This window comes from Choloepus didactylus, chromosome X (genome assembly GCF_015220235.1).
Source record: "Choloepus didactylus isolate mChoDid1 chromosome X, mChoDid1.pri, whole genome shotgun sequence".
NCBI classification, from domain to species: Eukaryota; Metazoa; Chordata; class Mammalia; order Pilosa; family Megalonychidae; genus Choloepus; species Choloepus didactylus.
This window is the reverse complement of record NC_051334.1, coordinates 32,423,169-32,447,597: the sequence shown is the minus strand read 5'-3', so window position 1 is coordinate 32,447,597 and position 24,429 is coordinate 32,423,169. Positions and strand designations below refer to the sequence as shown.

Sequence of the window (24,429 nt, the reverse complement as noted above, 5' to 3'; positions counted from 1 at the left end):
GGATTACTGGAGTCCTTTATAAGCAGAGAGAAAGAGAAAAAAAAAAACAGAGGGAGCAGCCAGAAGCTGAATGTCAATGGAACCTGGAAAAGAAGGGGGAAGCCAGGCGAGGCCACTATGTGCATTGCCATGTGACAGAAAAGCCAAGGGCCAAGGATCACCGACAGCCAGCCCTGGGATGCCACAGTCTTCTGGGAGAAAGCATTGCCTTGATGACACCTTTATTTTGGACTCCTCCTGGCCTCAAAATTGTGAGCCAATAAATCCCTTTTGTTTAAGCCAACCCGTTGCATGGTATTTGCTTTAACAGCCAGGAAACTAAAGCAAGCTCACATCGGTATGGTTTTAAAAGCTCCCAAGGTGATGTTAATGTGCAGCCAGTGCGGAAAATTGAACTGAAATGTGAATATGGAGTAATACTGCAAGTAGAGGGAAGTGCCTTAGTGGTCTAAGAGTTTGGTGAGTTCTAGAGACTGATGCAAGGTTGTGAAACTATGCAGGGTTGAGTGGTAGCCAGAGGCCAGGTCACGTGCTCCCTTTAGGTAAGGTTTAGAGCTGTGTGTTCTGTGACCTCCCTACTAGAGCATGTCTCTGCTATTCAAGGAATCATTTGAAGTCAAGTGCTCAATTCTTTCCAAGTTGTCAACTAGCAAATTTAACAACTGATGAGACAGGATTCTGTGGCTTTCAGTTCTCTCCCCCATGGCCATACTAACCATGGCATACGCAGGTACTATCCCCAAAGCTATGATCCAGTTCAAAGGATGGCAGGATTCCAGGTCTGAGGAGAGGAAGTTCAATTACTAGTCTGGGAAGAGATTTGAGGAGCCTCAAATCATTCTATGGTGGAAGCTGCTTCAGCTTCACACTGGGCCAGCTCTATCATCGTTTTCTATTCTTTTAAAACCTTCATCAATAATAAAATACTAACAGTAATACACACATAGTGATGCATGGATTTTTAAACTCTTCTCACGTTTTCCTTTTTGTCTCCCATCAGCTGGGGGAGTCCAGCAAGTTTTGTCCCAATTTTATACATAAGAAAACTGAGGTGCAGAGAGATTGTAAAGGTTGTAACAGTAAGTGTTAGAGTCAGAAACAGAAGCCAGATTTTCTTATCCCTATCCTAAGTCCCTTTATCAGATTGCCTCCACCAGCCTTAGTATTTTTCCTTTATAATCCCAGTTTCCTGTGATGCTTATAAAAGGGAAGTAAGCGGGAGAACAAGGGAATTAATATAAATTTAGATCCATTTTAAAATTTATTTTGACTGGTTCTAGCACTATTGTCAAAAAACTTAGGTTCAGATCCTAATGCTGTTACTGTATCTTCATTTGTATGCTCTATTTGCCCCTGCCCCTGCTCTCTTGCTTTTGTCTTTTATATATTTGATAAATAAGATTGATGAGAAAAGGTCTCTGATTTTCATTATGTGCTGGTGTATATGTAGCAACAATGAATATTGTCACAAAACTCAGATGTGGAAGAAATGTAACTCTTGTCATGTTTTCATTACACGTTTTAGAGCTGTACTCCAAGACAGCAATGTCTAATGAAATATATCGTGAGCCACATATGCAATCAAAAATTTTCTAGTAGCCACATTAAAAAGTAAAAAGAAACAGGTGAAATTAATTTAATATTATATTTTATATAACAGTGTATTCAAAATATTATTTTCACATGTAATCAATTTTTTAAAAACCTGATTAATGAGACATTTGAAAAGAATGTACTAAACCTTAAAAAGAATGTACTTCAAAATTCGGTTGGTATTATACATTTACAGCACATCTGTATTCAGATGCCAAATTTTCAAGGGTTAAGGTGCACTGTAGTCCTACACAAACAATAAAATTGTGTTGAATGGAAAATATATTATACTGTTTTTATTTTTTATATAAATTTAAGTTAATCAATATTAAGTAAAATTTAAAAGTCATGTTAGTCACACTAGCCAATTTCAAGTGCTCAATAGCCACATATGGCTACCTTATTGAACAGCACAGCTGTTCACAGATTATGAACTCTGTTCTGTTTTCTTGTGTTTCCCAAATAATCCTGGGATGTTCAGTCTTGTAATCCAAGCAAAAGAAGAATACAGGGTGCTGGTACTTTTTTTTTTTTTTTTTTTTTTTTTAAGCAGGTGTCTTTGAAAGGTTTTCCCTTAGGATTTGGGTTGAGAAAACATCTTCCTCCAAGGCAGTGTCTCACCTTTGACCCAGACTCCACCTTTATGGTAAAGAGCATCCTTTTATGTTCAGTGGGTTCCCCTGCCTTCATATCTATGGCTGGTGAATAGACTTGCCCTTCCTGCTTTAAGAAGAATTTTGGTCAGAGGTTAATTTTGTTGCCAAAACCTTGCAAGGGGTTTGCTCTTTTTCTTCTTCTGCCAGGTCCTGTGGAACTTTCCAGGACTTTTAAGTCCACAGGACTCTTTCTGTCTCATTCCAGTGCCTCACTCATTTCAGAACCTTGCTCTGACTTCCCAGTGCCTGCCTCCCACCTGCTTGCCGTGTCTCTTTCAGGGTCTCAGGCTGTTGTCTCGAGATGACTTGGCTCTAATTCTTATTTGTGATTTATTACCAGTTTATGTTGCAGTTTAGGTGCTGGAAGAGATTCTTAGAAATCCCCAGATAAGCCCCTATATGCAGTGGCAATAAATCTCAGTATTTGCATTTTTTCTCTATCTAAACTAAATTTATATATTAAGCCTCCTTTATGCCAGAGTCTACCCATTTAATCTCAGGGGATTTAGGACTGATGTGCCACATTTTCTCTAGCGTTTTCTCTTAAATTCCTGGAGGGGGGCTTACATAGTGCCAAGAGTCAGATGTGGGGGGTAGGTTACCTTGTCCTAGGTATGATTCATCCCATAGAAACCCGGTTCCTTGTTTCCAAGCCCTAGGCTCTTTCATACTTCTCCACACACACACACACAATAGATGGCTGCTCTTTTATCATCTGGGTCCTCTAGAAACCCCTGGAACATGTAGTTCACTGTAAGCACATGGGAAGTTATTCTACTGCACCCCATTTCTTGCTGAGGTGTATTGGCACTAGGGGGCCAGCTCACAGCAATTTACTCAGATGCAGTGCACATGCTTCTAGCCTGACTCTTGTATATCTTTGGGCGCATACTGCACTGTTGGTGGGGAGGGGTGGGGCTGCACTAGGGAATGGCATTCAGTTTCCTCTGCATATAGATTCCTCCAAACTTAACTCTTGTTGCTGTTATTAGTGGTAGTGATGATGATGGTGGTGGTGGTGGTGGTACTGTGGTGATGGTTTATTCCATACCCCCTACTCTTAGGAACATACTCTTGCTTCTGCTTCTGCTTCTCCTCCACCTCACCTTCCCCATCCAGTCCAGGAAAATATTATCTAGACTCAGAGATGGAGAAGATAGCTTAAATTTTTCACTTGATTTTACAAATATTTTATTCCTTGCCCGGACTTCAGATTGTGAAAACTCAAAAATTATGGAATTAGCTACTTGCTTTAGATTATAAGCATGGGGCACCATCCCTTTTTTCCTGAGTGGGGAGAGTGAGATAGAGATTCAACATCACAAAAAGTGTTTCAGGGCACAAATATTGGTTAATATTTTAAAATACTGTCACACCATGCAGAAATCAGGAGCTGACTTATTTTCAGAGGCTTAGAGGGATCCATCCATAAACACAGTTTGAATTTAGATTGAAATTGAATCACTGAGTGGATTGTCTTAGGTTGATTTCATTAAGTGTTAAGCTTTCTTCTGTTAAGAAAACATTCTATTTTTTTCACATATTTAACTTCCCTACCAGAGTAGATGAAATATCAAGGGGGGGTGGGGGGAAGTAAATGAGAGACAGAATTTTGGTTTCTTTAAAAACAATTATGATTTTCACCAAAAAACTTATCCCAAGTTGTTGGAAGTTTAAAATATTATTTTACCTCTTTTAACATTGTCCTTATATCATTATTCTTTATATCAATAATAACTTGAAGCTTCAATGGTAATTTGATGTCATTATATCAAATTGCTGTTATTAGTGGTAGTGATGATGGTATTTTGTACCTAATCTTAGAAATAATTGGGACATAGCATAGGCACTAGAATAAACAACAAATCAGATGAAAACGCTTGAGATATCCCCAAAATATATTCAAAATAAACAGAAAATAGTCAAGACTTTTCTGACTCTTCTTTTCTTGGGTTATTGTGAAACACTGAGATTTTCCACAAGGGTGTGACAATGAATGGGATTTCTTTGTTGTAAAATTTCCAAAGATTTTTGGAAAGTAACTCTTAACTATAAAGCTTGTTTAATTGATAGACAATTTATTTTAATCTGTGTATGCTATCAAATGAGATCGGTGTAAACAGATACATGCAACCCCAAAATATCTGAGTTTTCAGAAAGGAAGATTTCCCTTTAGTTTCTTATTTTGAGTTTAGCTTCAAAATTTGTCACTTAGGTAAGAGTTTAAGTCTTTTTAAGGTGCTACTATGGTCACAAAACAGGTTAATATAAATTTATTTAATGTAAATTTAAAGAATGCTTTATTCAATGTAAATAAAATTGCTTTTGTAACTTTGTAAATTAAGACTATTTTAAGACAATATTGTTCTTTTTTAATGCAATTTTATTGAGATATATTCACACACCATATAATCCATTGAAAGTATACAATCACTGGCTCACAGTGTCATCATATAGTTGTGCATTCATCCCCTCAATTTCAGAACATTTTCATTACTCCAAAAAATATAGAACACCCCAAATAGCCCAAACCCCTTATCCCCACCCTATTATTTAGTTTTTTTTGTCTTTATTTTATTACTCATCTGCCCATACACGGGATAAAGGGAATGTCAGTCACAAGGTTTTCACAATCACATAGTCCCACAATAAAAGCTATACAGTTATACAACCATCATCAAGAATCAAGTCTATTGGATTACAGTTCAATAGATTCAGTATTCTAGCTATTCAGATATACTAGAAACTGAAAAGGAATATCCATACAATGCATAAGAATAACCTCTAGAATGACCTCTTGACTATATGAAATCTCTTAGTCACTGAAACTTTATTTTGTTTCATTTCTTTTCCCCCTTTTGGTCACAAAGGCATTCTCAATCCATGATGTCAGGGCCAGACTCATCTCTGGGAGTCCTGTACCACATTTCCATGGAGATCAAATCACACATAGTGGAGAGGGTAGTGAGTTTATTTGTAGAGTTGGCTGAGAGAGAGAGGCCACATCTGAACAACAAAAAAGGTTCTCTGGGGGTAACTCTTAGGCATAATTATAAGTAGGCTTAGCTTCTCTTTTGCAGTAATAAGTTTCATAAGGGTAAGCTCCAAGATCAAGGGCTTGACTCCTTAAATTCATAGTCCCCAGTGCTTGTGAGAATATCAGGAATTTTTCAGGAGGGGAAGTTTAATATTTCCACATTTTTCTCCAGTCCCTCAAGGGAACTCTGCAAATACTTTTTTTTTTGTTTTCTGCCCAAAATACTCTGGGATATATTGGGATATTACATTAGCCTGTACAGAATAACAAGATCTCATTCCCTATTCTAGGTTCCCTGTAATTATGTTGTTTAAATAAACTGACCATACAAGTTGAATTAGATAATATGCTACAGAGAATATAAATTTTGTACCAAATAAACATCTCTTAAATAACAGGAATAGATGTGGCTGCTGTAACAGTTTACAATCTAGGAACCTTTACAATAAGCCTTGACAATATTCTTCTTAAAAACCATCATGCTGGATGAGTAGAAAAATAGGGGAAGGAAACAAACAGACAAAGGTACCCAGTGTTCTTTTTTTACTTCAATTGCTCTTTTTCACTCTAATTATTATTCTTGTTATTTCTGTGTGTGTGCTAATGAAGGTGTCAGGGATTGATTTAGGTGATGAATGTACAACTATGTAATGGTACTGTAAACAATCGAAAGTACGATTTGTTTTGTATGACTGCCTGGTATGTGAATATATCTCAATAAAATGATGATTAAAAAAAAAAAAAAAAAAAAAAAGTCAAAGCCTTACCGTGGCTCACAAGAATTTCTCGGATCTGCCCACCCACCAATTCACACACACAAGAACGACCTCTTTCCGCCCTGCCTGGCCTCTGAGCCCCCCCCCCCCGGAACAAAAAAAAAAAAAAAAAACCATCATGCTACAATTGATTTAGAGATATTGATTTTTCAGTAAGGGAGAGAATTCAGATGTTGGTGTTAATTTGCGAAAGGAGTTCAAACACTTTAGGTGAAATGATTTGATGGGGATGGATGCAGCACTTTTATTTGTGGATTAACTGGGAAGGGGAAAGAGAAGGATAATGCCCATATGTAAAAAAAATACGTCAATCTACAACATTGGTCATTTTCCTCAGTGTCCAATCACATTTTCATGGATGTTCAGGCAAATTTTGAAAGTTTAATATTTAAAATGGTTGAAGAACAATATTTTTCTCAGTATGAAACTGAAAAATTAGTTTTTTCAGTAACGTTTTGATTTCCTACTTGTTCAACTAATTTCAGTTGGCAATTTCTCAATGTTGATGGCTGAGAAACTATAAGAATATGTGCAAGCAGGACTCTTTTTATTTGAAATACATTTTTTATTCCCTCTTCATTTTCTTATTTGTTTATTTAGCTGTGGTGATGATATACTCACAAATTTTATCCTTTTGTTTCACCATCCTGTAAGTATTTTCAGGTTATTATAAATTATCCTGTAAGTATTTTCAGGTTATTATAAAGTGCTTTCAATGATTACATAATGTTCCATTATATGGCTGTACCACAATTTACTGAACAGTTCCACTAAAATTAGACATTTAGATTATTTTAATTTCTTTGTTATTCTAAATAAATCTGTTGACCATTGTTCTGGCTTGCTAATGCTGCTGTTATGCAAAATACCAGAAATGGATCAGCTTTTATAAAGGGGCTTATTTGGTTACAAATTTATAGTCTTAAGGCCATCAAAGTGTCCAAACTAAGGCATCAACAAGAGGAATCTTCAATGAAGAATGGCCAATGGCATCCAGAACACCTCTGTCAGCTGGGAAGGCACATGGCTGGCATCTGCAGGTCCTTTGCTCCCGGGTTGTGTTTCAAAATGGCTTTCTCCATGGCATCTGTCTTCACTCCTCTCTCTCAGCTCCTCTTCGTCCTTGCTTCTTTCTCCCAGGACATTTCTCTCTAAGCATCTGGGGGTCATCTCTTAGCTTCTGTGGGGGCAAACTCTGGCCTACATTTCCAAATGTCCTTCTGTCTGCATTTTCCAAGCATCTCCAAAATGTCTCTCTCAGCTTCTCTTGCAGTGTTTTGTCCTCTCTGCTCTCTGTGTGAGCTCCCTTTAAAGGTCTCCAGTGATCTAATTAAGACCCACCCTTAATGGGCGGGGTCCACACCTCAATGGCAATAATTCAGTCAGAGGTTCCACCCTAATCAACAGACTAATCAGTCTGCCCCACAAGATTGTGTTAAAGAATATGGCTTTTCTGGGGGGCAGATATATTAAATCCAAACCCGCACAACCATTGTGTGTGTGTGTGTGTTTTTCCTTGGGACAGTTTCCCAGGCTTGAAAGTCTTGGGTCAAAGTCTATGAGCTTTTTTTAAAAAGAATATTCATTTGTTTCCAAAAAATTACCTTGCAATACTATTTTACCAATTTGCACTCCTTCCAACAAAATATGAGAACACTTAATTTGGCACATAAAACTCGGTGTGGATAGCTATCTCTATTTTACAGCCTACTTCATGTAATCAAAATTCTGCTTTTGAGATATTAAAATTCTAAGGTAAAAACAGTCTTATGTTGTAAAAATAATACTGATTTCATGAGCTAACACACATAATGATAAGAAAATGTTTTTATAATCTAGGTAACTGCCATGTGGGAATTGAATACATATTCTATAGATGTATATATAAATATAATACAGTATCTATATAATAGAGACACATTTCTGTATATATTCGTTTATAAGCCATCATTTTTTGCATTTTTTACTAGATTTTTTTTTACTGTCAGTTCACATTGCATTAAATTCCGTTTCATTACAAACTAAGACATATATAACAGGAATTTGAGTTTTATTGTGAATAATATATTCTTGAAATCTAGATTTCAGTGTGTGCTAACATACTACCTGAACTCAAATTTGTTTTCCCAAGGGAAGCAATTACAGATAATGCATAAAAATTTAAAGTATGGTGGGAAATATTATAATATTTTATTCTAAACCTCCAATTTTTATTTTCACATTTCATGAGATGCTTCTGAACAGCAGTATTGTGTTTTTGTTTTGTAATTCCCCAATAGGGAATTCTCTATGCATTTCCATTTCTTTTGTAGGTTCCTTCCACTTAACAGAATTTCCTGGTTTTTAATGAACAATGTTGACATTCATATAAATTTTTGAAAGCAGTCTAATGTTTTGGCTTAATATTGTTTGCACAAGCTTTGATAATAATAGTATTAGGTATATCAGTTATTTTTCTACTGGATCATCCAAAAAAGTAGTTTGTATATTTTCTTTCTATTTATATACAATTGTGGAGTTTCATATTTATGAAAATAATAATGATTGCCTGTTGGCTTTTCTAGTTTCTTTTAAAACCCTCAGGCCTTGCAGCTCTGTCTGCAGTTTGAAGAAGCAATGTCATAAAACTTACCTTCTGTCCTCTTCAATAATCTGAACATTTTGCATCCAGTCAAAGGAAGCAACCTGAAACGTCTAATCGACATCAAAGGTTACACCACAGGGGTGCAATATCTCTAATTTGTCTTGGAATGATGCAGTAGTTTCCCTTGACTGCTGTGATTAAATTCATTCTAGTTTATTCAGTTAATGAGAATAGCACATCTTAACCCATAGAAAATGTTCTTTTCTTATGGCCCCATGACTCTGAGCAGATTAGCATCATTATCAAGAAATAATATTCAGTAAATGAATGCATTGAGTGGCACTAGGACAGGATCCCTACAAATCAAGCCACAAGAGCATATTCCTTGACCTTCATTCAGCATGTAACTTTCCAAAACACAGCAGTTGCTCAGGCATGTGTATAGATATCATTAAATATGTGCTACAAACTAAAGGGCAACCTGAAATTTAGGGACAACAAAAACACTTTGGCCTCTCTATTTAGCTGGAAATAAAGTCCCCTTACCCAATATCCTGATAAGATACAAAGACAATAGTGATGTTTGATGGATATAATTTCTCCTGTTTATTGGGTTCAGTGATCATTTTCACACTTTTCTGCACTTGTAATTCTGAGGCAATGAGTCACCTAAAAGAAAGGTTTCTTATTGCTGTTTTAAAGCTAGTGTATCCTGTGATAATAGGCTGAGGAAAACAAGTATGTGAAATATGGGCTCCAAAGTGTGTGGGCAAAGTTTAGAGTTATGTAGAGTGCAGTGTAGCTCAGCAGATAATCCATCAAGCTATGGTAACACATAGACCTAGTTCAAATCCTGCTAGCATCATCAGTCAGTTTTAGGACCTTGGGCAACTTGCTCAACTTTTCCCACAGATTCCTCATCTGTAAAATGATTGATGATAAATATTGTCTTCATGTTTTTGAAGGGTGAATTTTAAATGATATGCTGTATATAAGGTGTCTGGCACATAGTAAGGACACAATAAAGATAGTCATTGATATTGGCTTTATTTCATTATTATTTAATTGGATTATTATTAACTATTAAATTCATTATTTAATTATATATTTTCCGGATACAGAGTTGTCACTTGACTTCTCGCCCATGTTTTCTGGCTACCTGATTGGAAGCCATCATGTTGAATATTTCTGTCACTGGGGCTGCTGCTGCCCTTAATGGTATGTCTGCAAAGGTTGAACCACTGAAGCAAGTTTCTTCATCTGAGTCACTTTCCTGTGTTCCCCTTACCCTTTCCTGGACCATGCCTGAATGACCAAGGATATATATTCTGTTTCTTTCTAACTCCATGGTTATTACATATGAAGATTGATAAAGTCAGGATGCAAACAGCAAAAGTCAGGACCCAGAGGACACAAAGGCAGATTGGGGGAGGTTCCAAGGACAGGAAGGAATCCAAGGAGACGAACAGTTACTGGGAAAGAGATGCAAAGTGAGATAACAGGTGCATCCTCTAATAGGAGGGAAAACACATGATAAAGGCTGAAAGTAAGGAACAATTGGTCAGAGTTAAGTAGTCTATACCAGGGATTCCAGCAGCAGGTAATAGAAAACCAGCCACAGGCGTTAGGATTCAGGCTTGTACTTGACCTTGAAAGTTATCAACGAAGCAACAAAATGCTTTGAAAAAGAAACACTCAAAGGTTTTCAGTTGAGGTATTAAGCTGTTTCCTTCATCCATCCATTTAAGCAATCAACCTCTGTTGAGTACTTCCACAAAGGTGTCCAGTCACTAAAGCACTACCAGGTATTGGAATTAAAGCAGCAAACAAGACAGACAAGATTCCCACCCTTTTCATGGGACTTCATTCTGAAGACTTTAGTCAAGTGGGAGTACATAAAGTACAAAGCATGAAGCTGGCTCCTAAAAAGGAGGGCAAGATTCTAATGCAATCAATGGGCTGCTGGACCAGTAGAAATTTTACCTTGACATCAATTTATATATCGAAAGGAGTGGGAAACTTTGAATTCCTTCAGTCTGGGTCCAAGACTGCTTGGAGTTGAGGATAATGATGAACATGCTTAAGGAACTTTGCATGTAATGGTCAAGGAAAAACAGAGGCATAGAGTGATGTAGATTACCACCAAACAATAGATTTCTCTCTTATTTCTTTATCAGATATGCTGAATTTATTTCAACTGCCCCCATAGAACAACAACAGAAAAGTAAAATTAGAAATATTATGAAAAGGGATTAATTTTTAAGGGAATCCATTTATGGTGTAATGGTAGGGATATATATTCTGACAGCACGTTTACTTTGTAGAAAGCTGGTACCAGTAACTCTAGAATGGTGAGTTTTAAAAGGAAATTTCCATAGTTAAAGGAAAAATTATTTGAATGACAGCAGATAATATCAGGAATTATGCTTTAAAAACTCACAAGAAAGAGACAATTGCTGGTGTCCAAATAAGAAATGATAGTAATAGAAATTTCAGATTTCACTGTATTGTAAATTTAATAAGTAATAAAATTGCCAGTCATTGACTAAAATTGATTTTTTGAGATCAAACTTCAAGCTTGATGTATGAAATGCAATCTGGATTTCTAAGCAGAATTATCCTCTCTGATTTTTCAGATACCCCTAGGCCCAAAGCTGGTCACCTAGGCTGCATTCTCATCTAGGGATCTGATAGTTACCCTAGAGACAGGAGAATTTGCATGTTAAGAAAGCTGCATATACACTTGAGTTTTTTGTTTTTTTGTTTGTTTGTTTTTTTAGTTTTTTTTAGTTTATCTCAGTGGTTTCTACACTTTGGTGTGCATAAGATGTGTAGGATTTAAAACCCAACCATGTATATCATCTGGATGATGTAGGTAGTTTGCAGGATAGTTTTGAATATACTCTATTTTTACTATTCATGCTGACCTAAAACCTATCTACTGGACAAGATCCCATTTGAGTGTCTATGGTTGGAATAAAGATGACTTGTTTGATTCTAATACAACCAAGTCCCATCTGCAGAAAAAATACATTTATGTATATGGCCATCCAGATGCTTTAATATCTCTATGCTAGTAATAGATTTATTAATGTATTCATAGATGAAAATAGCAGAAACAATGCCAGAAAGTAATGTAAAATAAGGTGGCACTTGGCATAAAATGAGCAATCCATCCTTCCCACTGAATTCAGACCCAAAAGTTGTTCTCTGTTTTCATTATGATACTGAGAAGTTTGGATTGGGAATGGTGTTTCAGTCAGGATCCAGTTACAGACAGAAACCACTCCAGTTATTTTAAGAGAAGAGAATTGAAGGTAAGGAATTGTGATGTTAGCAGTGAAGATCTGAAAAGGCAGGAGGAGAATAGAGATAGTAACTGTAGGAAGCAGCTGTCACTCCCAGGACTGGGAAAACAGAGAGAAAAGGTTGGAATTACTAAAACTTAGAAGTTTGGAGGAGGGCCTTTGCAGAGCTGAAACTCGGACTTCCGAGGAGAGGACACAGTTTGGCTGGTGCCGGAGTCTCTGTGAGCTTAAGAGAGGCCATTTGGGGCTGAGTCACAGACCTCTGCTGGCCAGATGGTGTTGGGTTCTCTGTGGCAGGTGTACAATGAAGCTGGGGATGTAAGAGTTGAGAAAAAATAAAAACTGCAAAATGAATTCAATGGCTATTACTAAAAAATGAATTCAATGGCTATTACTGCTGGCTTGAAGAAGCAAGTCTGGGGGATGGCTAACAGGAACAGTGAGTCCACAGGAAGCAACTGGAAATGAGTAAATCCCTTCTCCAGCCTTCAATTTTTCAGCCTCCTTCCAGCACCCCGCTAGTATCAGATCCTAATACGGAGCCAGCCAGCAAAGCAGAAATATGATTTGCAGTGTATGAGCCTCAGCATCACAAGGCAGAGTGTAGAAGAATGGATATGAAACTGAAAAAAATTTTAAAAATCACTCAATTATTGGCACAAATTGTAATATTTTTCTGATAAGAATTTAATAAAGAAAGTAATTATTAAAATATTTGCCCTGAATCTCAAGAATTAGAAAAATGAACAAGGACAATGTATAAAGTAAAGCAGTAGGAAAACATCTCATTTTCATTTAAAAAGTATGGTTTTCCTTATAGCTCCTTTACCTTTGCAAAATTAGGTGCTTTGCTTTCTTAAAAAAGTATTTTTCAAAGATGTGAATTATGACTTAATCATAATACTTGCTGCTTACTATTGAATATTTGGACATTTAGAGCTGGCATTATACCATATTTAACGTATTTCTAACTGACATTGCTAAAGATTTTCTCCCTAGTGATGTGAAAGTATATTTATTTATGATTTTCCCAAGAGTTGTAGTATAAATATTAACCATAATATATCCAAACTGGCACAGGTACAAAGAGAGGTTAAGTTACTTGCCCAAGATCACACAGCTGGGATATGGCAGAGCGGGACTTGACCCAAGGCATTCAAGGCACAGAAGAAAGATTCTTATTCATGTGTTACACCATTTCCCTGAGCTTTATAAAATATATTTAATCAATATGACTTTTTCTTTCTGAATTCCCTATGCATAAACCTGATGTCTTACAATCAGATTGTCCTAATATGACATACTAAGCCAGCATTCGTTTTCTGTTTTTAAGTGACTCTCTTCAAGGCAAAACTAATCTATGGTGCTAAAGTCAAGATAATGATCATCCTTGAGGGAGCTAGTACACAGAAAGGGGCATGAAGAAGCTTCTAGGGTGCTGATTATGTTCTGTTTCTCCATCTGATTTCTGGTAATATGAATGTGCCATTTGTGAAGATTCATGGAGCTAAACACCCAACATGTGTATATATTTCCTGCATGTATCATATTTCAATAAAAAGTATTTTTTTCTTATAAAATACTTTTTACAACCCATACTTAAAAATGCAATCATCTATGGAAGCTAACTTACACTACAGTGGGTTCCGTTATTTTTATGTGAGCTGGTAGCTGCATTCGCCAATAAGTTTTAAATCCCCAGTTTTGCATTCCTTTTTGGTGTTTCTAGTACCAAGTTATTTGTAATCACAGAGAAATATCTTGACATTCTGAGCAACAGAGAAATCTATGACTTGACCTTTCTAGAACCTGATGGCCATGCTAAATGTGCTCTTTACCTCCTACTGGAATATTGTATTGATACCTCTGTGTTTTCAGGTGAAAAGATCATCACAATTCTGAAGGGTCAGAAGCCACTTAAACATTTTCACATACGTGTTTCTGTCCCTTTCTTAATTTTTTTTTTTAAATTTTCAGTTTTTCACTTTGTTTATGCCACTTACAATCAATCTTTCTGAGTTTCCTTTTGAACGTTGTTGCGTCTTTCTTTATTTCATACTGACAATGGTTTTGAAGGATTATTGTCTCATTTTATAGTCTTTTTTCTTATTATTTGGCTTAGCAAGCAAGAAAAAATATATAAAAATGAATGCATGAAACTGCTACGTAATATCAAGAGTTCATTTGATAAAGAAAATAATTAGAATAGAGGCGGAGCAAGATGGCGGAGTGGTGAGCAGAATTCCGTCTCTCCCCTAGAGCAGCTGGCAATTACCCAAGAACTATATGAAACAGTGTTTTCGGGGTCTCCAGTAACCAGTCACACATTGGACACAAGTTTGGAATTGGAGGAAAAGCTGAGATCGCAGCGAACACTGTAAGTTCCCCGGACCAGGGGTCTGGCGCCCCTCCCCACCCAGACCTCACAGACTGTCTTGCTGCCGGCTCCCTGAAAGGGGGGGAAAGAAAAAAAAAACAAAAAACAGCAATCTGCTGAGGGCAAGAAGGGAGGCTCAACCCAGACTCAACTACAGAATTAATTAACAAATTAATTAACTAACTTTGGGAGCTGGGGTGCTAAAGAAGGGCTGGGCTCCAAGAAGTGGGGGCACGTAAAAGCGGGCACCCATTCCCAGACTCCAAAAAAGCCATTTTTTTTTTCCCTTACATTTTGTCCCTTCTGGCTTCTCACTGATCCCTTATCTTTTTGCATTTCAATAGCCCCCCGGCAGGGGTGGAACTGAAGCAGTTGGAGAGTAATTATCAGACAATAGCCCAAAGCATATCTTTAAATGCTCTATTCTGACACTGACAAAACTTCCAGGCTGGGGAAAGACTTTTAAAAGAGACTCTTTTTTTTTTTCCTTTTTTCTTTTTCTTGATTTCTTTTCTACTTTTTTTTTTTTTTTTAATCTAAAAGTAATATATGTGGTTATTTTCTATCAGAAAGCCCAGGTTGAGGGACTAGGCTGGGCTTGAGGGGAGACAGAGTACCCACAGTGTCTTTGAGTTCCGTATTCACTACTGAAGGCCTCCAGCCCTGTCTTTAATTGGCAACTCAGGCTGACCAAGGAATCTACCTGGAGAGGCCCCAAAGAGGAGAGAGGAGAAGGGAATAGTGCCCCTGAGAGACAACTGGAATTCTGAGGACTGGGAGAGTGGAGGGAGGCCCAGCTCAACTGGCAGTCCTCCTTCTGGGAATTCAGACCCCAGGGGCTGGAATTCAGATTCCAGCTTCAGTCAGCCACGCCCCTGACAGGATCAGAGTCACCAGGAGAACTAAAGTCTACATACCTCCTTACACTGGTGGGGGAGCTGCGGGCTGGCCAGCGCCACCTGCTGGACAGGAGAGGAAAAGTACCAATTCTAAAGGCCCCATAGGAGGGTCTCATTCTCAGGAAAACTCCAAACCCTCCCAATGAGACCTGGGCCTCACTAGACTGGGAAAATCTGACTAGGGGCGACCATATCTGAGGAGACCCACTCACAAAAAGGTTACATAGAGGCAGAGCAAGAAACAGAAAAAACAAGAGGGGAAAAATTCTGATCAACTAAATAGAACTTAAGTTAGAGGTCTAGAATAAGTTGAACTGAATAACAGAGGTCAGAGAACAAAACCAACCAACAAGAAAACCACTAGGTAAAAGACAGAAAACAAGCTCCAAAATAAACTAATCAAGAGAATCAGATGCCTAGACAACTTAAGATAACAAGCCATACCAGGAAACATGAAAACATGGACCAGCCAAAGGAACAAACTAATAGCTCAGCTGAGACACAGGAGTGGAGGCAACTAATGCTAAATAAATTTGATGAAATGAAGGAAGATATAGCAAAAGAGCTGAAGGATATAAAGAAGACACTGGCTGACCATAAAGAAGAATTCATAAACAAAAAAACAAATGGCAGAACTCATGGGAATGAAGGCCACAATGGAGGAAATGAAAAACACAATGGAGGGACACAACAGTAGATTTGAACAGGCAGAAGAAAGGATCAGTGAACTGGAAGACAGGTCATTCGAATTCATACACACAAAAGAACAGATGGTGAAAAAAATGGAAAAATATGAGCAGGGTCTTAGGGAGCTGAGTGACAACATGAAACGCACAAATATACGTGTTATGGGTATCCCAGAAGGAGAAGAGAGGGGAAAAGGGGCAGAAAGAGTAATAGATGACATATTCACTGAAAATTTCCCAACTCTTATAAAAGACAGAAAATTAGAGATTCAAGAAGTACAACGTACCCCAAATAGAATAGATCCCAATAGACCTACTCCAAGACACTTACTGGTCAGATTGTCCAATGTCAAAGACAAAGAGAGGATTCTGAAAGCAGCAAGAGAAAAGCAATCCATCACGTACAAGGGAAAGTCAATAAGACTATGTACAGATTTCTCTGCAGAAACCATGGAGGCAAGAAGACAGTGGCATGATATATTTAAGATACTGAAAGAGAAAAACTGCCAACCAAGAATTCTATATCCAGCAAAACTTTCCTTCAAAAATGAGGGAGAGATTAAAACATTTTCAGACAAACAGACACTGAGAGAGTTTGTGAATAAGAGACCAGCACTACAAGAAATACTAAAGGGAGTGCTACAGGCTGATAGGAAAAGACAGCAGAGAGAGAGTTGGAGAAGAGTGCAGAAATGAAGATTATCAGGAAAGGTAAAAGGAGAGGAAAAAATAAGATATGACATATAAATTCCAAAAAACGAAATGGTAGTAGAAAGTACTGCCCTTACAGTAATAGCACTAAATGTAAATGGATTAAACTCCCCAATAAAAAGACACAGACTGGCAGAATGGATTAAAAAACAGGACCCATCTATATGCTGTCTACAAGAAACTCACTTTAGACACAAGGACAAACATAGACTGAAAGTGAAAGGTTGGAAAAAGATATTTCATGCAAACAACAACCAGAAAAAAGCGGGAGTAGCTATATTAATATCAGACAAGTTAGACTTCAAAAGCAAAACAATTAAAAGAGACAAAGAAGGACACTATATATTAATAAAAGGGTCAATTCATCAAGAAAACATAACAGTCATAAATATTTATGCACCAAACCAGAATGCCCCAAAATTCATGACCAAACACTGCAATCATTGAAAGGAGAAATAGATACCTCTACAATAATAGTTGGAGACTTCAATACACCACTCTCATCAATGGATAGAACATCTAGACAGAGGATCACTAAAGAAACAGAGATGTTGAATTGTATGATAAATGAACTAGACTTGACAGACATTTATAAAACACTACATCCAACAACAGCAGGATACACTTTTTTCTCAAGTGCTCATGGAACATTCTCTAGGATAGACCACATGTTGGGTCACAAAGCAAGTCTCAACAAATTTAAAAATATTGATATTATACAAAACACTTTCTCAGACCACAATGGAATGAAGTTGGAAATAAATAAAAGGCAGAAGGTCAGAAAATTCACAAACATATGGAGGCTAAACAACACCCTCTTAGAAAACCAGTGGGTAAAGGAAGAAATTACAAGAGAAATTAGTAAATACCTCGAGGCAAATGACAATGAAAACACAACTTATCAAAACTTATGGGATGCAGCAAAGGCGGTGCTGAGAGGGAAATTTATTGCCCTAAATGCCTATATTAAAAGAGAAGAGAGAGCAAAAGTTGAAGAGTTAACTGCTCACCTGGAGGAATTAGAGAAAGAACAGCAAACTAACCCCAAAACAAGCAGAAGGGAAGAAATAACAAAGATTAGAGCAGAAATAAATGCAATTGAGAACAGGAAACAATAGAGAGAATCAACAAAACCAGAAGTTGGTTCTTTGAGAAAATCAATAAAATCGATGGACCACTGGCTAGGCTAACAAAAAAAAAGAGAGAGCAGATGCAAATAAATGCAATCAGAAATGGGAAAGGAAATATAACTACCGACCCTGCAGAAATTAAGGAGATAATGAGAAGATACTATGAGCAACTATATGCTAATAAACTAGACAACTTAGATGAAATGGACAACTTTCTAGAAAAGCATAAACCACCAACATTAACTCAAGAAGAAATAGATGACCTCAACAAACCAATCACAAGTAAAGAGATTGAGTCAGTCATCTAAAAGCTCCCAAAAAGGAAAAGCCCAGGACCAGATGGTTTCACATGTGAATTCTACCAAGCATTCAAGAATGAATTAGTACCAATCCTGCTCAATCTCTTCAAAAAAATTGAAGAAGAGGGAAAGCTACCTAACTCTTTCTATGAAGCCATCATCACCCTAATACCAAAATCAGGCAAAGATACTACAAAAAAAGAAAATTATAGACCAATTTCTTTAATGAATATAGATGCAAAAATCCTCAACAAAATACTCGCAAATCGAATCCAGCAGCACATTAAAAGAATTATACACCGCGACCAGGTGGGATTTATTCCAGGTATGCAAGCCTGGTTCAACACAAGAAAATCAATTAATGTAATACACCACATCAATAAATCAAAGCAGAAGAACCACATGATCATCTCGATTGATGCAGAAAAGGCATTTGACAAAATTCAACATCCTTTCCTGATGAAAACACTTCAAAGGATAGGAATAGAAGGGAACTTTTTCAATATGATAAAGGCAATATATGAAAAACCCACAGCCAACATCACACTCAATGGGGAGAGACTGAAAGCTTTTCCTCTAAGATCAGGAACAAGACAGGGATGCCCACTATCACCATTGCTATTCAACATTGTGCTGGAAGTTCTAGCTAGAGCAATTAGGCAACAAAAAGAAATAAAAGGCATCCAAATTGGAGAGGAAGAAGTAAAACTTTCACTATTTGCAGATGACATGATTCTATATGTAGGAAATCCAGAAAAATCTACAGCAAAGCTACTAGAACTAGTCAATGAATACAGCAAAGTAGCAGGCTACAAGATCAACACGCAAAAATCTGTAGTGTTCCTATACACAAGTAATGTGCAACAAGAGGAGGAAATCAAGAAAAAAATCCCATTTACAATAGCAACCAAAAGAATCAAGTATTTAGGAATAAACTTAACCAAGGACACAAAAGACCTTTACACAGAAAACTATAAGAAACTGCTAAAATAAATTGAACAAGACCTGAAAAAATGGAAGAACATACCATGTTCATGGATTGGAAGACTAAATATAGTTAAGATGGCAATTTTACCTAAACTGATTTACAGATTCAATGCAATACCAATTCAAATCCCAACAACTTACTTTACAGAAATAGAAAAACCAATAACTAAATTTATTTGGAAGGGTAAGGTGCCCTGAATAGCCAAAAATGTCTTGAGAAAGAGGAGTGAAGTGGGAGGTCTCACACTACCTGACTTTGAAGCATATTACAAAGCTACAGTGCTCAAAACAGCATGGTACTGGCATAAGGACAGATATACTGATCAATGGAATCGAATTGAGTGTTCAGAAGTAGACCCTCACATCTATGGACAACTGATCTTTGATAAGGCAGTGAAGCCGAAGCAACTGGGAAAGAGCAGCCTGTTCAATAAATGGTGTTTGGAGAACTGGATATCCATTTCCAAAAGAATGAAAGAGGATGTCCATCTCACACCTTATACCAAAATTAACTCAAAGTGGATCAAAGACCTAAACATTAGCACCAAGACCATAAAACTCTTAGAAGAAAATGTAGGGCAATATCTTAAAGATCTTGTGATAGGAGGTGGTTTCTTAGACCTCACACCCAAGGCACGAGCAACCAAAGAACAAATAGACAAATGGGATCTCCTCAAAATTAAACACTTTTGTACATCGAAGGACTTTGTCAGAAAAGTCAAAAGGCAACCTACACAATGGGAGATGATATTTGGAAACCACATATCAGATAAGGGTTTAATATCCCGAATATATAAAGGAATCCTGCATCTCAATAACAGAAAGACAAAAAATCCAATTAAAAAATGGGCAAAAGACATGAACAGACATTTTTCTGAAGAGGAAATACAAATGGCTCAAAAGCATATGAAAAAATGCTCAACTTCACTGGCTATTAAGGAAATGCAAATCAAAACCACAATGAGATATCATCTCACACCTACCAGAATGGCCATTATCCAAAAAACAGAAAATGACAAGTGCTGGAGAGGATGTGGAGAAAGAGGCACACTTATTCATTGTTGGTGGGAATGTAGAATGGTGCAACCACTCTGGAAGACAGTATGGAGGTTCCTCAGGAAGCTAAATATAGATTTGCCATATGACCCAGCTATTCCATTGCTGGGAATCTACTCAGAGGAACTGAAACTTAAGACACAAACAGACATTTGTAAACCAATGTTTATTGCAGCATTATTCACAATTGCCAAGAGATGGAAACAGCCCAGATGTCCATCAAAGGACGAGTGGATAAACAAACTGTGGTATATACACATGATGGAATATTATGCAGCTGTAAGACAGAACAAAGACATGGATCATGTAATAATGTGGATGAACCTTGAGGACATTATGTTGAGTGAAGTTAGCCAGAAACAAAAGGACAGATTCTGTATGGTCTCACTAGTATGAACAGACATTAATGAACAAACTTTGGGAGTTAAAAGCTGACAACACAGGCGACCAGGAGATAGAAAGAGGGCAGAGATCAGCCATTCGATGCTGAAGGACTACAGAATGTTTAGGATTGATTGCATAGATCCAGAAATAGATAGCATAATACTGTGTGATGGTAGCACGGTATTGTAAGTACACTGAACAAAGATGTCTGTGAGTAAAGCTGAAAGAGGTGGGACAGGAGAATGTATGACACCAGAGGTAAAGATAGACGATAAAGACTGGGACTGTATAACGTGGCAAAAACTGGAGTGGCCAATGACTGTTACTAAATATACAAATATAAAAATGTTTTTGCATGTGGGAAAGCAAATGAATGTCAACCATGTAGAAATTTGAAAAAGGGATGGTATTCAGGAAAAAACATAATCAAAGCAAACTGGAGTCTATGGTCAACAGTAACATTGTAATATACCTCCATTAAATGTAACAAAGGCAATATGCCAATGCTAAATGTATATGAGAAGGGGATATAGGGGAGTAATATGGGATTCTTGGTAGTGGTGTTATTTGCTGTCCTTAGTAGTATATTGTATTGTATGACATGTTATTTTTCTTTATATCATTTTTTCTTATTGCTAAAAAAAAAAAAAATTTTTCTTGTAGTAATCAGTATGTTCAAATGCTGATTGTGGTGATAAATGTACAACTTTATGATGATACCATGAACAACTGATTGTACACTGTGGATAAATGTATGGTATGTGAATATAACTCTATAAAATTGTAGGAAAATATATATATAGGAGTTAAAGTGTTGGAGAAAACATGGTGAGAGGGATGATGCCTCACCAATATGGACTAACTACAATGTGTAAACTCAGAATTGAATCTTAGAACACAGCCTAACGTGGACACAATAATTGTAATAGTCCCTAGATTGTAAGCTGTTACAGCAGTTAACTCTATCCCTGAATTGTAAGGCCTATCTCTAAACTTTGAGATGCTGATCCCCTAGCGTATGTTGTCACAAACATTGGGACTGGCGGTTTGATGTGCTGAGCCCTCGAGCATGGGACTTGCCCTTATGAAGCTCATTACCACAAAGGAGAGTCTAAACTTGTATGTAATGGTGCCTAAGAGTCTCCCCCAGAGTACCTCTTTGTTGCTCAGATGTGGCCCTCTCTCTCTCTAACTGAGCCATCTCAACAGGTGAACTCGCTGCCCTCCCCCCTACGTGGGACCCGACTCCCAGGGGTGTAAATCTCCATGGCAACGCAGAGTATGACTCCCGGGGATGAATGTGGACCCGGCATCGTGGGACTGAGAGTATCTTCTTGACCAAAAGGGGGATGCAAAATGAGACGAAATAGTTTCAGTGGCTGAGAGATTCCAAATGGAGTCGAGAGGTCACTCTGGTGGACATTCTTATGCACTATATAGATAACACCTCTTAGGCTTTAATGTATTGGAATAGCTAGAAGTAAATACCTGAAACTACCAAACTCCAACCCAGCAGTCTGGACTCCTGAAGACAATTATATAATAATGTAGATTACAAGGGGTGACAGTGTGATTGTGAAGACCTTGTGGATCACACCCCCTTTATCTAGTGTATGGATGAGTGGAGGAATGGGGATAAAAACTAAAGGACAAATGGGGTGGGGTCGGGGGATGATTTGGGTGTTTTTTTTCACTTTTATTTTTTATTCTTGTTCTGGTTCTTTCTGATGTAAGGAAAATGTTCAGAGATAGATTGTGGTGATGAACGCATAACTATGTTATCATACTGTAGACAGTGGATTGTATATCATGGATGATTGTATGGTTGGTGTGTGAATGTATTTCAATAAAACTGAATTTAATAAAAAAAAAAAAAAAGAAAAAAAAGAAAATAATTAGTCATGAAAAGGTTTGCAGACAGAGAACAATAGGTCACATGGTCCAAAGAGGATTTTATGTTTTGTGTGCTTTGCAAAATAATGTTTCACATGCTTGAAAAGAAAGCCATTAACAGTGAGTATTTGAAGGAAATACTACTGTTTTCATGTCATAAAATGACACTTGCAACAAAAGTGCACAGATGTAGAAAATGAAGAGGGAGGGAAAGAAAAGATTTAATTATAAATAGCCAAAAGGACAAAAAAAAAGAGATAAAGGGCTTAAAGCCTCTGTTAACCCTGACCCACTTGCACTTACCATTATTAATAATTGAGGATGGAATGTTGTCTTCCTTCCTTGATTTTCACCCACACAGGGTGCCAAGCTAAGTGAAAACAGAACACGTTGTAGGTGAGTTCTGCACTTTCTAATAGAGTCAATGAAGTACCTTAATTTTATTTGTACCTAGAATTTGGCTAAGGAAAGAGAAGTAGGCAAGGAATAATAGAGTAAAAACATTGAACTCACCCGTTATTTATTGAGTACCTACTATTTGCCAAGTCTGTATAAGATATCAACATTATTTCATTTAAGCCTCACAGATGTGCGCTGAAGTGGTATTATTTCAATCCCCCTTATACTAATGAGGAAATTTTGCTGCAGAAAGGCTAAGTCATTTGCCCACTGTATCAGAGCTAGGTAATAGGACACGAATTCAAAAGTCAGGTATTTCTCCCTCTGAAACCTATGCTAATTTTGCTGCAGCACCTATTGTGTTATAAAGTGAGTCTTTGAAGATAGGAAAGAAATGGAAGCCATTGAAGAGAAGGTAGATCTTTTGGTTTCCCTGGAATATCCCCATATTACAGGAGGAGTCAGACTGAGCATCTGGAGGTCCATGAATTTTCAGATTAAATTTTGAACATTTCATTGAGTCTCGTTTTAACTAGATGATGGAAAAGGAACTTTATTAAACTCAAAAGTACTTGAAATTACACTTTTGTTAAAACAAACATACATTGTTTTAGTCAGGGCTCTCCAGAGAAATGAACCGACAGGAGATATACGTGTATAATTGTGTATGTGTGTGTGTGTGTGTAAGTAAAAATCAAGAGACTTATTACAGGAATTGGTTCATGCCACCGTGGGGATTGGCAAATCCAAATTCCGCAGGACAGGGCCACAAGTTGGAAACTCTGGTGAAAGTGAGGCTGAATTCTCCAGGAGAAGGTAGCTGACTGAAGTAGAGATAGACAGAATTTTTTCTTTGTGACTGCTGAAATCCTTAGTTCTCACTGTAAGACCTCCAACTAATTGGATGAGGAGACTCCTTTCATTGCTGAAGGCAATCTCCTTTGTTGATTGTAAATGTAACCAGCCTTAGATGCCATCAACTAACTAAAGGTGCAAATCCATCTATAAAATACCCTCACAGTAACAATCAGGCCAGTGCTTGCTTGACCAAACAACTGTATACCATAACCTAGCCAAGTTGACACATGAAATTAACCGTCACATACATTAAGAGAGGAAAGCAAAATCACCATGAATTTCCAGTATAATAAATACACTTTCATAGAAATTGTGAACCTGCAGTCACTGCTTAATTTACACTGCCCGACTCCAGAGTAATTCATTCAACCTCATATGCTGGATGGATGCTTTGGTGGAATATTTTGAGAAACATTCTCTTAGAGAACGCACTGGATATAACAAATAGAAATTGGATTTCAACTGTGATACTTTATCATTGATTGCATAAATTTTGAAAATTATGTATGATACCAGTAACTGTCCTTTTCTCTATTACCTCACTTCTTTCTCTTCCTAGATGCCCCCACTAGGTACCCCTGGAGACCTCTGAATGGCCTACAATCCTTTACTCCCTCTTCATTTTGGTTGATTCCAGTTTTAAAGGGAAAATTATAAAAGCCTGGTCTATGCCAAATTTTTGAACCAAAAGTAAGATCCTACTTGCCTTGTTGGCATTTGGGTAGACTCCTTGCCCAAAACTTCTAGTCCTAATATCTTAGATGCTATAGGATCCCTGTAGACTTGGGGTTCATGC

At 37.3% G+C, this 24,429-nt stretch overlaps 1 protein-coding gene across 9 annotated transcripts in view; it reads left to right on the top strand.

Annotated features, from left to right (window-relative positions):
* Positions 1 to 24,429, top strand: part of DMD (dystrophin) — a 2,178,366-nt gene that overhangs the window by 202,844 nt on the left and 1,951,093 nt on the right. The window contains exon 1 of one of the 9 annotated variants that reach the window (XM_037821049.1): positions 14,307 to 14,331. The exons of the other annotated variants lie outside the window; for them this stretch is intronic. The gene's annotated coding sequence lies outside the window, so the exon portion shown is untranslated. Of the gene's footprint in view, positions 1 to 14,306; positions 14,332 to 24,429 lie in introns of those variants that run through there. 9 annotated transcript variants of the gene reach the window in all.